The sequence below is a fragment of the Anguilla anguilla genome, chromosome 5 (genome assembly GCF_013347855.1).
Source record: "Anguilla anguilla isolate fAngAng1 chromosome 5, fAngAng1.pri, whole genome shotgun sequence".
Lineage (NCBI taxonomy): Eukaryota > Metazoa > Chordata > Actinopteri > Anguilliformes > Anguillidae > Anguilla > Anguilla anguilla.
In genome coordinates, this window is record NC_049205.1 from 47510149 (window position 1) to 47523015 (window position 12867).

A 12867-nucleotide genomic window follows, 5' to 3' on the forward strand; every position below is an offset into this window, starting at 1 on the left:
GCAGAAAAGACTAAAAGCTCCGATAAGGCTGTCTGATGTGGTAGATAAACTCTTAACAGATGTAAAAAGGAAGTTCCGTACTGATTTCATGGCGATACGCTCCAGACATCATTAATGGATTAATCAGTCACAACGTGTCATCGGGGGGGAAGACGCTTAAAAGAAAAAAAGGGTTCCTGTATGCACAGAGCCTTAAGAAGTAAATATTTTGACAGGGGCATAAAAGGGCCTGTTTTTCAGATAAGGAGCGAGGTGTGGATTCTCGCCCCTTCCCGTCTAAACAAATAGGACCCGGGTTTCTGTCTGCTGAGCCAGTGCTAACGTGACCGGCAGTTCGCTCGCTGAGCTCTCGGGCCAATGGGAGGGCAGCGGGGAGACGGTCGATCGTTATCTCGCTGGAGAAAACCAAACAGGACGGCAGTCGATGGGAGCTTTTAAACAGAGACGAGCAGCCCGCTTTGCTCAGAGGTGTGGAATGGGAGAAACCCACTCAGAGGAGTTCAAGCACAAACTCAACAGGGGGGGGCTGGCGAGGGTGAGGGTGTGCTGTGATTGATTATCAGTTGATGTCCACATTGATTGTCGTGCCAGGTGTCCGGCTCAAGGGCTGTGCGGAGTGGGGGGGGGGGGGGGGGGGGGGGGTAGGGGTTCCTGAAGTAAAGGGGGCGGTCCGAGGTTCAAGTCTGCACGGTAACATGGAAGGTGGCCTGTCTCCCCCCCTCTGTAAAGGGCCCTCTTGTTCTACTTGATGCAGTGTTTATGCTGTGATTGAGTTGTTGCTGTTATAACTGTGGGCTGCTGTGGCAATCAGCCAGGCAGCTTCTTAAGTTGGGAACATTTGTGTGTGCACCTCTGAGACGAACTCAGTTGAACAGAAGCGCACACTTGTGTACACACACTTGCGTCAAACTGATGTTTATTTTGGTGTATCAGGATGCGGTGTATTTTCTCTGTATGTATTCTTTCTTTGCACAAGACTGACAACTATGAAGGTTTAGAGGTTCTTTGACACACTGCTTTTGATATCTAGGAAAGAGAGAAAGTGTTTTTTTTCTACACCCATCGTGTAATGTATGCAATGTACTGTAAGTAGGACACCGGTGCACTCAAACTGGGTCTAGACTTATTTATTTACCTGTTTTTTTTTTTTTGTTTTTTTACTCTTAAGTCATTTTCCATGTTAACCCACTTGTATAAAGGTGCAGAATTCCCCCTGGCTGTGAAGTTAGCGTTCTTTCATAATGGGATAACAGCGACGCATTCCACCTTAAAGGACAAGCGGGCCAGGGACGCGGGGTAGGGGAAACATTAGACCCGCCGCGGGGAGTTCATCCATACATTATGCATGAATCAGCTGAGTGTTGTCTGGAGAGGAGGCTCATGGGAAATAATTGAATTGCACACGCTCTCGGAAAGTCAGGTGTGGTGTCGGTCCCCCTGGGGTTCCGAGGGCGCTCTGAGAAGCCCTTCCGCCGCGCTAACGGGCTTACGTAAAGTCGGAGGGCGTTGGAAACGCGTTTGGGAGAGGGGGCGGCCCGCGCCAGATTTAGCAGGCTCGTGTTAATCACCGCCGCGGCTCCCCGGGCCGGACTCCGGCCCCGTTAGAAATGGCTCGTCAGCAGATCGACGCGGCTGCGGAATCATAACCTTGTTAGAGGCGCCGCGGAGAGCTAGCGCGTTCTGGTCGGAGCGCCGTTAATGACGAGGTGCTGGGCGCACGTTAGCGTGCCTGGGCCTCGTAGCGGCGGGGCACAGATGGTGGAGCGACCCTCGGTCAGGAAAGTTCTGGACTCCTCTGGGCTCCGGGGACAGAACCCAAGACCCAGATCCTGGGAACATCATTACGGTCAGAAAAACGGGTTGTACTGAGAACACTTTTTTTTTTTTTTCTTTCTCCAAAAGCCTCCCAAATTAATCCTGCACCTCCACAAAACATCGTAAATGTCCTGGTCCTGAACATCTGTATGCTGGTCTTTGCAGCTTGACAGATTTTAAGAAAACATATGCTACTTTGAATGATTTCTGTCCCCTCCCTCATTTAGTTTCTTGTGGGGACTTGACACTCTTGTGTCCTTGAACAGAGTTGTGGAGCCTCACTCAGATCAGTTGTGAAGGGTGCTCCCTCCGTCCGGTGTAAAAACACGTCAACTTTCAGAGCTGGTATCAAAAGTGCAAATTTGTAATTCACTTCCTTTCGCTATGTTCAATCCCTAGAAAAGGAACCATAGAACTGTGACATCTACCACATTGGTAATTAGGTGGTTTAAGGAGTCAAATTGCCATGTAGAGTTCAGTATGAGAAGAAAGAACACACAGCAGTGAGAAGGACATTTGTTTCAGTTTGGTAAAGAAGTATAAGAGAGCAGTCTTTGGTAATGTGTCCAGATGAAGTCAAAGGTCAATCAGTGTAAATTGTAAAGCTGCAAATTTGCCTCCTTCTACAAAGATAATCCATAATCCCCTTTTCTTTAAAAATGAAGCATTTGAGTTTAAAGAGGTGTTCCTGGGTTAAAACCAAGGCTCTGTTTGTTTCGTTTGTATATCAGGTTTCACTGTCATTTTTTTCCAAGCTTCAAAGGGGAAACTTTGAGCATTAAAATTAATTGCTTTTGTTGTTAGAGTTCTCCCTCTCAGAAAAGTACCTCTAACGTTACCTCATCGATCTCTTCTCCTGTTCCAGCCCTGATTGGTGCTGCTTGCGGGGGGAGGAAGCGGCCAATGAGACGGCGGGGGTCACACTGCCTTGGCAGTGGGATCAGTGTTGCAGCAGATGCTGCTTCGCCCCCCCAACCCAGCCCCCGCCCTCTCTTTCCCTCCCACCTACTCCTCCACAAAAGCTTTTTTGTCAGTTGCTTTCAAGCCCCTGGGGATCTCACCTTTGACCTTTACCTCAGCTCAACAGGCTTGTGTTTCCGTTATTTTACATATGGATTATTCCAGGGCTCCCGCGTCTCCTTTCTTCCTCCAGTGATTCATTAAAAATTGCTGAGAGCATGCTGAGACAATTGGCTGCTAATGCGTTTCACAGAGCACTGCGCCTGAATCCATTTTTCCCGAAAGCCCCCCTTTTTTTTCCTTTTTGTTTTTTTTGTACAGTCTGCTGGGAGGCTCAGATACAGTGGAACCGGCCTATTTCACAGGTTGCTGGACAACTGGAAGTGCTTTTATTGTGCTGTGCAGACGGGTCCTGCGTCTGTCTGTCTTATCGCCTGGGGGCTGCTTTGCAGTGCGTTTTCTGCAGAGCCAGCATTTGGCTCTGTCTCGATGGTGCTCCCTCCCCGCGCAGGTCTCCCCAGTCATTCGAGGCTAATTGCCAAATCAGGAGGCCGGCCCACAGGATGCCCTGTCTCGGGAGGCCCTCGTTCCTGAAACCCATCCATTAAAGGGAACATTTGGTAGCGAAATTAGCCCAGATTTTTTCCTTAGCGTGGCTGTGAATGAAGTGCTATTGAGCGACGGCTGAGCTGTCCAGCAGGCGCTCTCCAGGCAACGCGAGAGCTTCCAGCCAATGTCCCTGCGAATGTGGCCCAGTGCTGGCTGCCAGCCTCTTGGCTGCTATCTTTGGTGGAGCCCATGGGCTCACCTCATGTATGTGAATACCAGTCTGTGATATTGCATGTGTAATGCCTTTTCAAATGTATATTTTCTTATATACAGTGAGGAGCTTAAAGAAAACCTTGGGCTTTTCAAGTTTTAAAAGCAGGTCTGTCTATGTGTGTTAAACTAACAAGGTTCCAGTTGTTGGATTGTTAGGGTTTACCTTATACCTTTTATATATAATAAATACATGAAGATTTAGCTATTCTTTTCTAAATATTAAATGTCTGACATGTCTGGGGTACTGAAATCTTCTCACGTCCAAAGCGTGGGCTGGCAGCTCTGTTGCACAGCAGCTGTTTTCATGAGACACAGTATGGAATCCTAATGGTTTCCTTGCTGCCATTTTGTATCTTTCAGCAGAACGCCCTCCTGACAGTTAGAGTTAGAGTAATACATTCCTGTGGTTGCTTCACAGGTGGTCTCTTATAAAGCTGGGAGATGGGATGTTCTATGAGAACTTGTTGGAGCTTGAAAAAATATGACCTTGTGTTCTCATTGGACTGGGAGGGTAATTGCTTTAGGTGGGATAGGCAATCCCAGCAGATTCGTAGGTCTCAATGGTGTCAGTCAAATAGGAGACACCATGAACTCCCTTAAAACGCTCTTTCGGGCATTCGTGAAGATGCAAAATACATGTATTTACTGTACTGCTTTTGTACTTTTGGTGATCATTAAAGAGCACTCATAAAATAAAATGTAAACCTTGCCTCATCTAGGCACTTCCCTCTAAATCCAGAGATTAGGACTGGAGAGCAAGCAGGAAAGTGTGCGCTTTGTTCAGTTCTGAGAATGTGCAGTACAAGTCATAACTTCTAATGTAAATTTACACAAGCCTAATAGTTGTTTAATTCCCAAGTAATATTTTTTTTTTACATTAGTATGCCTTAATGAAATAATTTTCTGATGGATGATGAAACAGGCATTTTTAATGTATAAGGTGGCCACAGGTGCAAAGTTTGCTTCTGTGATGGCACTTCAGAATATTTTATTTCAAAACTGGAAGTAGTGGTCCTATATATAGAGCCAGCATGCCAGGTATTTTTTATTTTTTTATAACTGACACTGCTTGAATAATTTCATGGGCTTATGCTCTTGAATCGGCTAGGTCACTTTTCTTGTCTTTTATTTAATTTTTTTAAAAGCTTGCTTGTGTCAGAGGAATGCACCTGCACCGGCTGGTGTTTGGTGATCGATCCAGGCTTCTGGCCCGTGCTGAGGGGGCCGTGTTGTGGCGCTGCCTGTGAGTCTTGTTTATCTCGGGGGAGGACAGTGTTCCTCGACTGGGCGACAGCGCCGCGGGTGCATCTGGCCTGTCTGCCTATGTGATGCTCTAATCAAGGCGCTACATTTGCCTGTGGAGTTAAATGAGGTTCAGCTTCTCAGGCTTGAATCCGATGAGTCGCATCAGAATGTTGGTAGAAAGCACTTTAAATTCCATGTATTTTGGTTGCGGTGACTTATTCAGTAAATGACTAGCAGTATTTAAGAGAGGGCATGTTCAAATAAAATCATACTGGCCTAAGCGAAAGTTCTGGAGCCTGCTCGTAAAGCATGAGCAATGCAGTTGTTTATTAAAGAAGTTAGTAGCTATTGCTGTATTCCAGCATTGGAAATGGAGAATTTGGAGAAGAATTTAACAGTCATTCCATTCCAGTAATCTGAAGAAGAATTCAAGATCAGATGACATCGTGTTCTTCTTCCAATCATTTTCTGCCACTTCAAGCTGTGACACATTCACTGACCTCACACTGACTTGAAGCTGTGCATTCACACGTGGGCAGACACGATTTGTCAAAAAAATGAGCCATTTCCTTTTATATGCACTATATTTTCTCTGGCAATGTCATTATTTTTTGGCTTCAGTCCCAGCTTCATTTCAAGTTATCCGTCTTCTGGACCCGTGAGTATTAAATAGGAGGCAAAAAAATACCTGAGGTTGAGTGAAAGACTGTCTGGATTATGGTACGAACCTTGGCATGTATTCGACAATGTTTTTCCAGGCTACAAGAGAAAATGACACATTAATTCATCCAAGAAACTGGACAGAGTAGGCATAAAATGTGTATCGTGGAAAAAAAAAAAAAGATTAAATTCACAGTTCTCTCCGATCACTGATGTGCAGTGGTTTTATCATCACACCAATGAATTGTGTGAAAAATCAGATAGCCGTAGAAATCAAGAAACTGCAGTTTTATCTTTGCAAAATTATACAAAGACACAAAGTAGGCATGCATCAGTTTGGCAAAAAATAAAATCATTAATTCAGTGCATATTCACGAAAATCTATATACATTTCCTTTTACTAGTGCTTAAGTACACTAACCCTCTATTATTCATAACTTCCCATTATAGACTGAAAGGGAAGTAATGACCAATGCTTATATGAGCATGTACATCTCATTATTTTAATTATTGCTAGCCACATTTATTATATCTTGTGTCTTAACCATCAGTGTCTATGTCAGACTGGCCATTTATGACTAAATCCTGATGGAAGTCGATGGCTATTGAGGGGGGTTTATGCGATGCCGTCAGCTCTTCGGACGTTAAGAATTCTGTAGTCGCTCTCCATCAAGATGCTGCCTCTGGTTGTCTGGAGGCTGTAGACTAGATTTACATACTACGTCTGTGTGCCTCTGCAGTTGTCCCTAAATCCTTTCCCCAGCAACGCTGCAGGAGAGTAAAGTGTGCTCCTGGCCGCAGAATCTTTCCATAATTTATCTAATGTGGGTGTTGTAGTACCTCCATTTATGAAAATAAACAGCTGTGGAGCATGTAAACAGAAATGCAGCAGTACTGATATAGGTATGCCTCCACCAGAATAAAATGTCAAAATCATTTTCTGTTCTTTGGGTATACTTAATCTTGGGGAGATATATATGTATATTTATTAATTTTTTCAGCATTTATGCATGCTAGTCTTCCACAAAGAAGTCAAAGCCTTGAATGTTTTTCCGTTTGCTTGGGTCCTAAAATAATAATAATAGCAAAGTAATAATAATTATAACAAAATAATAATTATAAATGAAATACTATAACATATTATACTATACTATGCTATGCTATACTACGCTATACTACGCTATGCTACACTACACTATGGTATACTATACCTTTCCCTCCGGGGATCAATAAAGGTTTATCTATCTATCTATCTTTCTACACTATGCTATACTATGCTATACTATACTTCATTAAAAGTAAAAGAAAGGCTGAGAGAATTATATACAATTTAGGGTTTTGCTTTAAAGAGATTCAGACTTGCATTTGCCTATATCTTATTGACTTGCCTACCAACAGACTGGTATGTGCAGTGATGTCATTCTGTTTTGGGTGAAATGCTTTTTGAGCTTCTCCCACCCTCATTTGGTTTTCTTGACATCATCCGTTTCACACTCTGTAAATCACAGACTTTATCCTCTTTGCAGGAAAGCAGCAGAGATAAGATCACAGCCGGGGTGATCAAATCGTGACTCTCTCCCCTCCCCTCCTCAGCAACACATATGTAATAGCTTAGTCATAAGATTCAAAGAAAACAAATAATTAGACCAGGACCAGCCATTATGCACCTTACAACTGTATATAGGATCCGTAAAATGCATCGTTAAAAATTGTCTAGGTTAAAGAAACTTGATATATAAAATGTATTTTAAATATATCTTTGATCTTTTTAATGAACAATGCAACCAGCTCTCTGCTTTTTGTTCAGGAAGATTTGACTATTTAATTACTCCATAAAAAGCTGTAGATGTCTAGCTGTGATCTATAACAAGAACAAGTGCCTTGGTTTTCTCGCTGGCTGTGTTCCTCGTGGTCCAAATTTGCTGCTTCTCCTCAGCAAATTAGATTTTGAAGCAATCGGTTACATTTGACTTACAGACCCTCAGCCTCATTTTCCTTGTTGTTATTTTGATCACCTTGTGGCTTCACCTAATCTGTAATCAATTTGTCTGCAGCACACAACTTTGCCAAGTAATTGCGATGCTGAGATTACCAGAGTCTAGATTAATGCCCTCTAGAGTTAAATAAATGACCGTGTCCAATTATGTGGTCCGAAAGGGGAAATATTTTCTCTCTTACTCACTCTCAACTTTGTCTCTTACCTCCCCAACCCCTCTTTTTCTTTTCTGCCTGGCTGCAGGCACACTTTTTCACAGATTGCTTAATTTCTGCTTTGTCTCTATACACCCACGCAGTTTAACAGTATCTGTTCAGCTGCACCCCTCATCAAGTGGAAAGAATGTTTGATTGAAGTGACCGTTGCATAAATCATATACTTTTTTAAAAATGCGGATTGGAACCAGACTGTGCATTTTAAAGAAAGGATTAGTCTGAGTGCATGTTGAACTTTTTACCACCTGCCTGTTACCTCTCCGGGTTATGATTCCCATAACTCTTTTGGTGATGACTACACACACACACACACACAGTAAAATGTTCCATGTTAAATCAACTCTTATAGCATACACATGGCCCCTATTGGACTCGTGTACTCTGGTAGAGTTAAATTAACACACTACCATTTACTGTGCACAGATCACAGTATTTGCAAATTAATGGTGCTCTCCTAAATAAATATGTTTTCAGTGAATGTTTTTTATATAATTGGAACAGTTTTTTTTTTTGTCCTGCTGACTGTTTTTATTAGTGTGATCCAATGCTGCAAGTAAGCATGCCCCTGAATCTGCGTTTGTTTCACTCCTCACTTAAAGATTTTAAATAGAGCTTTATTTCTGTCTCCAGAGCTACTGACCGGCGTACCGCTCTGTCCAGCCTTGCGTTTCCCTGCCCCTCACACGCAGTAATCACTCGTCTCTGGAGCGCCCCTGATCAGTCTTCCTCTCGGCACCGTATCAAAGCCGCGTCCGATCTGTCCGGGGCAGGACTGGCCGCAAACGCTCCTCGCGCTGAAATATGAAGCCATTAATATTCTCTCAGTGCCAGGGATATGTCCACCTCCAGCCCTGTCCTTGAAACGTGTCTGTTTATCATTCTTTCCTATTAGTTAAATCGCTTTAATAAATTAAAGAAAACAAGAAAATAACCTTTTTTTGTGTTTGGTTCACAGTAGTTTTGTGTCTTTTTGCCTTTGCTTTCAGTGTAGCTTTTTGTAGTCATCGGTGTTCTCTTGTTGTGTTTTCCCTCCTGTAGACAGAAAAGGAACAAAAAACTGTTTGCCTGTCTGTGCTGTAGTCCTGCTGTGAGCAGAGAAAATGTGTTGTTTCCAATTGTGTTCTTGGTGGCTGTGTGTGTGTGTGTGTGGACTGTGGTGCTGGTCCTGTTTGTGTGTTGTGTGTGTGTGTGTGCTTTTGTGTCCATTGTCATAACTGTATAAGTTACAAGCTGATCTCCAGTGTTAGGAAAGGGAACTGTGACTGGGTTATTAGCATATATTTCGTGTGTGCCCCATCATCTTTTACTTTAGATTATTATTATTATTATTATTATTATTATTTCTTATTTTATTTTATTTTTAAGGTCCACTTCAAGCTAAGCGTTACCAATACAAAAGAATATGTAAGACATAATGATGTATTGAATGGATCTCAGTGTGCTTTGTAATGACAGGATTTTACCACCATCAATGAAAATGTGCAACCACAGCTAGTGTGTAGCTTCCCCTGAGGTGATACAAGGCATTAATTTTGTGCCAGAAGAATTAATCCAAAGATGGGGTCCTACCTGACTCAACACTGCTGCAATTTAAATGTGTTGATTCAGTCATTGATCCCTTTTTTCCCCTCTTACTTTGTGTGCTACCTTCTACCTTCTTTCTCCTGGATCTGATTGTACTGATATAAGTGAATTGTGTCCTTTTGTGGATTGTCTGCATGCTGTGAACAAAAGAAAAAAAAATGCATTACATCTTTTTTAAAGGTAGGGTTAACTGGTTCCTCCACAAGCTCATCTAAATCAGGTGATAATGAGCTGACCTTCTCAGAGTACAAGAACAAAAGGAGAAGCCAATTTTATAAGCTTAGGCCCCTGTAATAGGCATTTCCAATTAGCATTAAATACTACATTAAATTTCCATATTGCCTTTAATAGCAAATTAGCTTAGATTAATGCAAATGATTTCTGAGCAGTGCAACACCTTTTAATTTCTTTCCTATTGCAGGGAGTCTTGAAATAGCATTTATCACAGTGCTGCCTGCATTGTGAGTGAGCTGCAAAGAGTTAACTGTCTGGCTTTGTTTTCTTCTCTCAGTGCTCTGAGCACTGTTCTGAGCGCTGTTCTCCTGTCAGAGCCAGAACAGTTTCCATAGGCGCTGATCCTGGGTCGGTCAGCCACTCCATTACAAACCCCCGTTTCACAGTGAGTGAGTGGGAGTGCGTGTCAGCTATTGACTGCACCGCATGCACACCTGCACTCTGAGGATTTTGGGTCTCTGCTCACAACCCCCGCTCCCCCCTCCCCCCCTCCCCCCCCTCCCCCCCTCCCTCCCTGCCCCCGCCTCAAGAGCAACTGCTCAGGCCCCAGCTTGGCCCTCCCACCCGCCCACCCTCCCTGTTCTGAGGGGTGGAACCAAAATGACTCCACATTTTGCCTAAAAGCAACACATGCTGAAATCCTTCTTTTGTTTAAAAATTCATCCCTGGACTAGCACAGGGTTAAGGTTTGTTTCATTAGCTCTCACTCTCAGGCCCCTTAAAAAGCGGACAAAACAGATCCCCCACCCACCCCCCCCCCCACCTTTTTAATGTGTAACTTTGCTTTATCAAAGTCCAGCGCGTGTCCTGACCCGGTGTAATGAATGACTGCTGTGAAGCCATTGAGCGCTCCGCTAGGAGAGAGCCAGAGAAACAAAGGGGCCGCGCGCCTTTCCGCGGTTTCCACACAAGAACTGGAGACGGGAATGAAAAGGCGCGTTGTTTTTGAGAGCGCGAGCGTGGAGCTGCGCGGTTCCCCCAGGGGGGGGGCAGGTGTGGAGCGGAGAGAGCCCCGCTCCGGCGCGCTGGCGAGAGGCCCGTCGCTCGGGGAAGCAGCAGTGCGTGCGGCCCGCACACGGGGGAGGCTGTCCGTTAGCGCTGACAGCCGTTGGGGCAGCGGAGGAGGCCGGCCTGCCCGTATGCAACGCGGCGGCCGGGGAAGAGATTGAGCCCGGCGCGGTCGCTGCCGTCCGAACCACTACCCCCCCCTTCCAACAAGCTCGCGCGCGGCGTTAGCGCATCCAGACGCCGTCGCCGCGCCATGCTCCACCTGCTGCCGCGGGTAGGGTTTGCAGCGCGGCGCGACTCCGCTGAACCGCCCGTATCATTTCCAGCCAGTCAGATACGCTTTAACCCCCCGCCCCCCCTTCCCCTTTCCGTGCCGCAGGAAAAGTGAGAGGGTGGCGGCTGTCAGCAGCGGGGCAGACAGCACATGCTCCAAGGGCATAATAGCGTGAATATCACTCTGTCTGCCGCGCAAGTGACACATCTCAGACATGCCACTTATCTGCATCGATGCCAGCCACTGTTTGATTCCAAACACCCTTTATTGTGGTATCTCTAATGATTTGTCAGCAGAGAGCCTGGGAGTATCGATCCAGCCATGACAGGTTTCCTTTTTAAGTGCTTGAGCGACTGCAAATTCTTGGTGAGAACAACAGGCCCGTTATCACGTTTGTTCCTCCTGTAACGGATAACATAACGGAGATAAAGGTCTTCTTGTGATCCTTACTGTCATAAGATTGTCGAGGATTCGGCAACCCCTGATCGCGCCGTGCGAAGCTTGGTTTAGCTCTGGCTGTTCGTTTTGAGACCTAAGGACTCCCTTTTTTCAGTTTCTGTTCTGTCATTTGGAATATAAAGTGCACCACTTATTCCAATGCCCCTTGTTCTTTAATGCCCTTTAAATAGGAACAGGAAATTATTATATCAAGTTATTACAGCCCCGTGCTTCATTCCTTACTTTAAAATTTAACGACGTGCCAACGGCAGAAGGACATCTTTTTTTGTCGTAAAATTTTGAGGAGATTTCATTTTCAGTTTGGGAAAGCTGCCTATGTGAAGCAAATGTCATACTTGACAGAATTCTCCACTTTGAGGATTTTTCAGCTTTGCGGTATTTGCCATATCAGTCTGGGTGGTAAAAACAGGATTTTCTAACATTGCAGGGAGCCAAAATTTGGTCTGTGTTAGATACACTTGTGTTGCCTTGTTGTTTCCTTCTTTGTGTCGTTCAGGCAAACAACATGTCTTGATTGCTATAATATTGTATGCAACTGTGTGTGTCTATGTGTGGGTGGGGTGGGGTGGGGTGGGGTGGGAGGGCTTCTGCCAGGAATGGTAACCTTGAGCAGGACAAAGGTTTTTCCTGAATTTTTCACTGTTCTTATTCTCTACAGAGCTCCCCCTAGTGTCCCGTCAGTAAACTGACCCCCGCCCAATGTTCATGCAAAGGAGAAAACTGCTGAAGACCTGAAAACCACCCTCCTCCCCACCCCCTTTACAAAGCTCGCTATTATGTAACAACCGACAACACTACCCTGAATCTAACAAAAATACTGGCAGGTATATAATTTTCACAAACAGAAATACATTAATTTATACTATTTTCATATCAAATAGCAGCTTGTTTGAAACCATCAAAAACAAATATTATGTTTAAACCAAATTGTTTGGACTGTTTGATTTTGATAAATCCAGAAATTTTGAGAAGATGAATTGGCTGTCACAATCTTGGTAACATATGCGGTGCCCACAGACTTGATGCAGTTCACACACTTTTAACTCTGCTGAACAGTGAACAATCGATCTTCAGATTTTGGGGATATGCGCAGATCGTTCTCTCTCAATACCATGAAGCCTCTTTTTTCTCTTTGTAAGCCATCAGTTATCGGTGCGCATTATAGGATCTCGCGGAATGCCTGCATCGGGGGGATTAGAAATCATTTTCCTGTCAATTGTGTTTGGGGAGAGGGCCGGGCAGAAGCGGCTCTCGGGGCGGAGGGGGTTGCGCCGTTATCAGATGCGGAGGGGTCGCGGGGAGAGGCTCCCGAGCGCGGAGAACAAGCCCTTTATTCAGCGTGCGTGGGCCCGCTCTGCGGCAGCATGCTGGTGGGAGAGCCGCGAGTCGGAGGGGCCTTTCCTGGCGGCCGGCCAAGCGGCCAGTCAATGCGGCGCGGAGTCAATGGAACTTAAAATCCGATCCCCGTCCGTCCGCGCGGCGGCCCGGGGGGACGAGAGACGCTCCTTTGAAATGATACAGCCCCGCGCGGCTCTGTTCTTTCCCCCCTAACCTTTGGGTTTCTGGGCTTTTTTTTTCTTTTTTTCTCCTCCTCC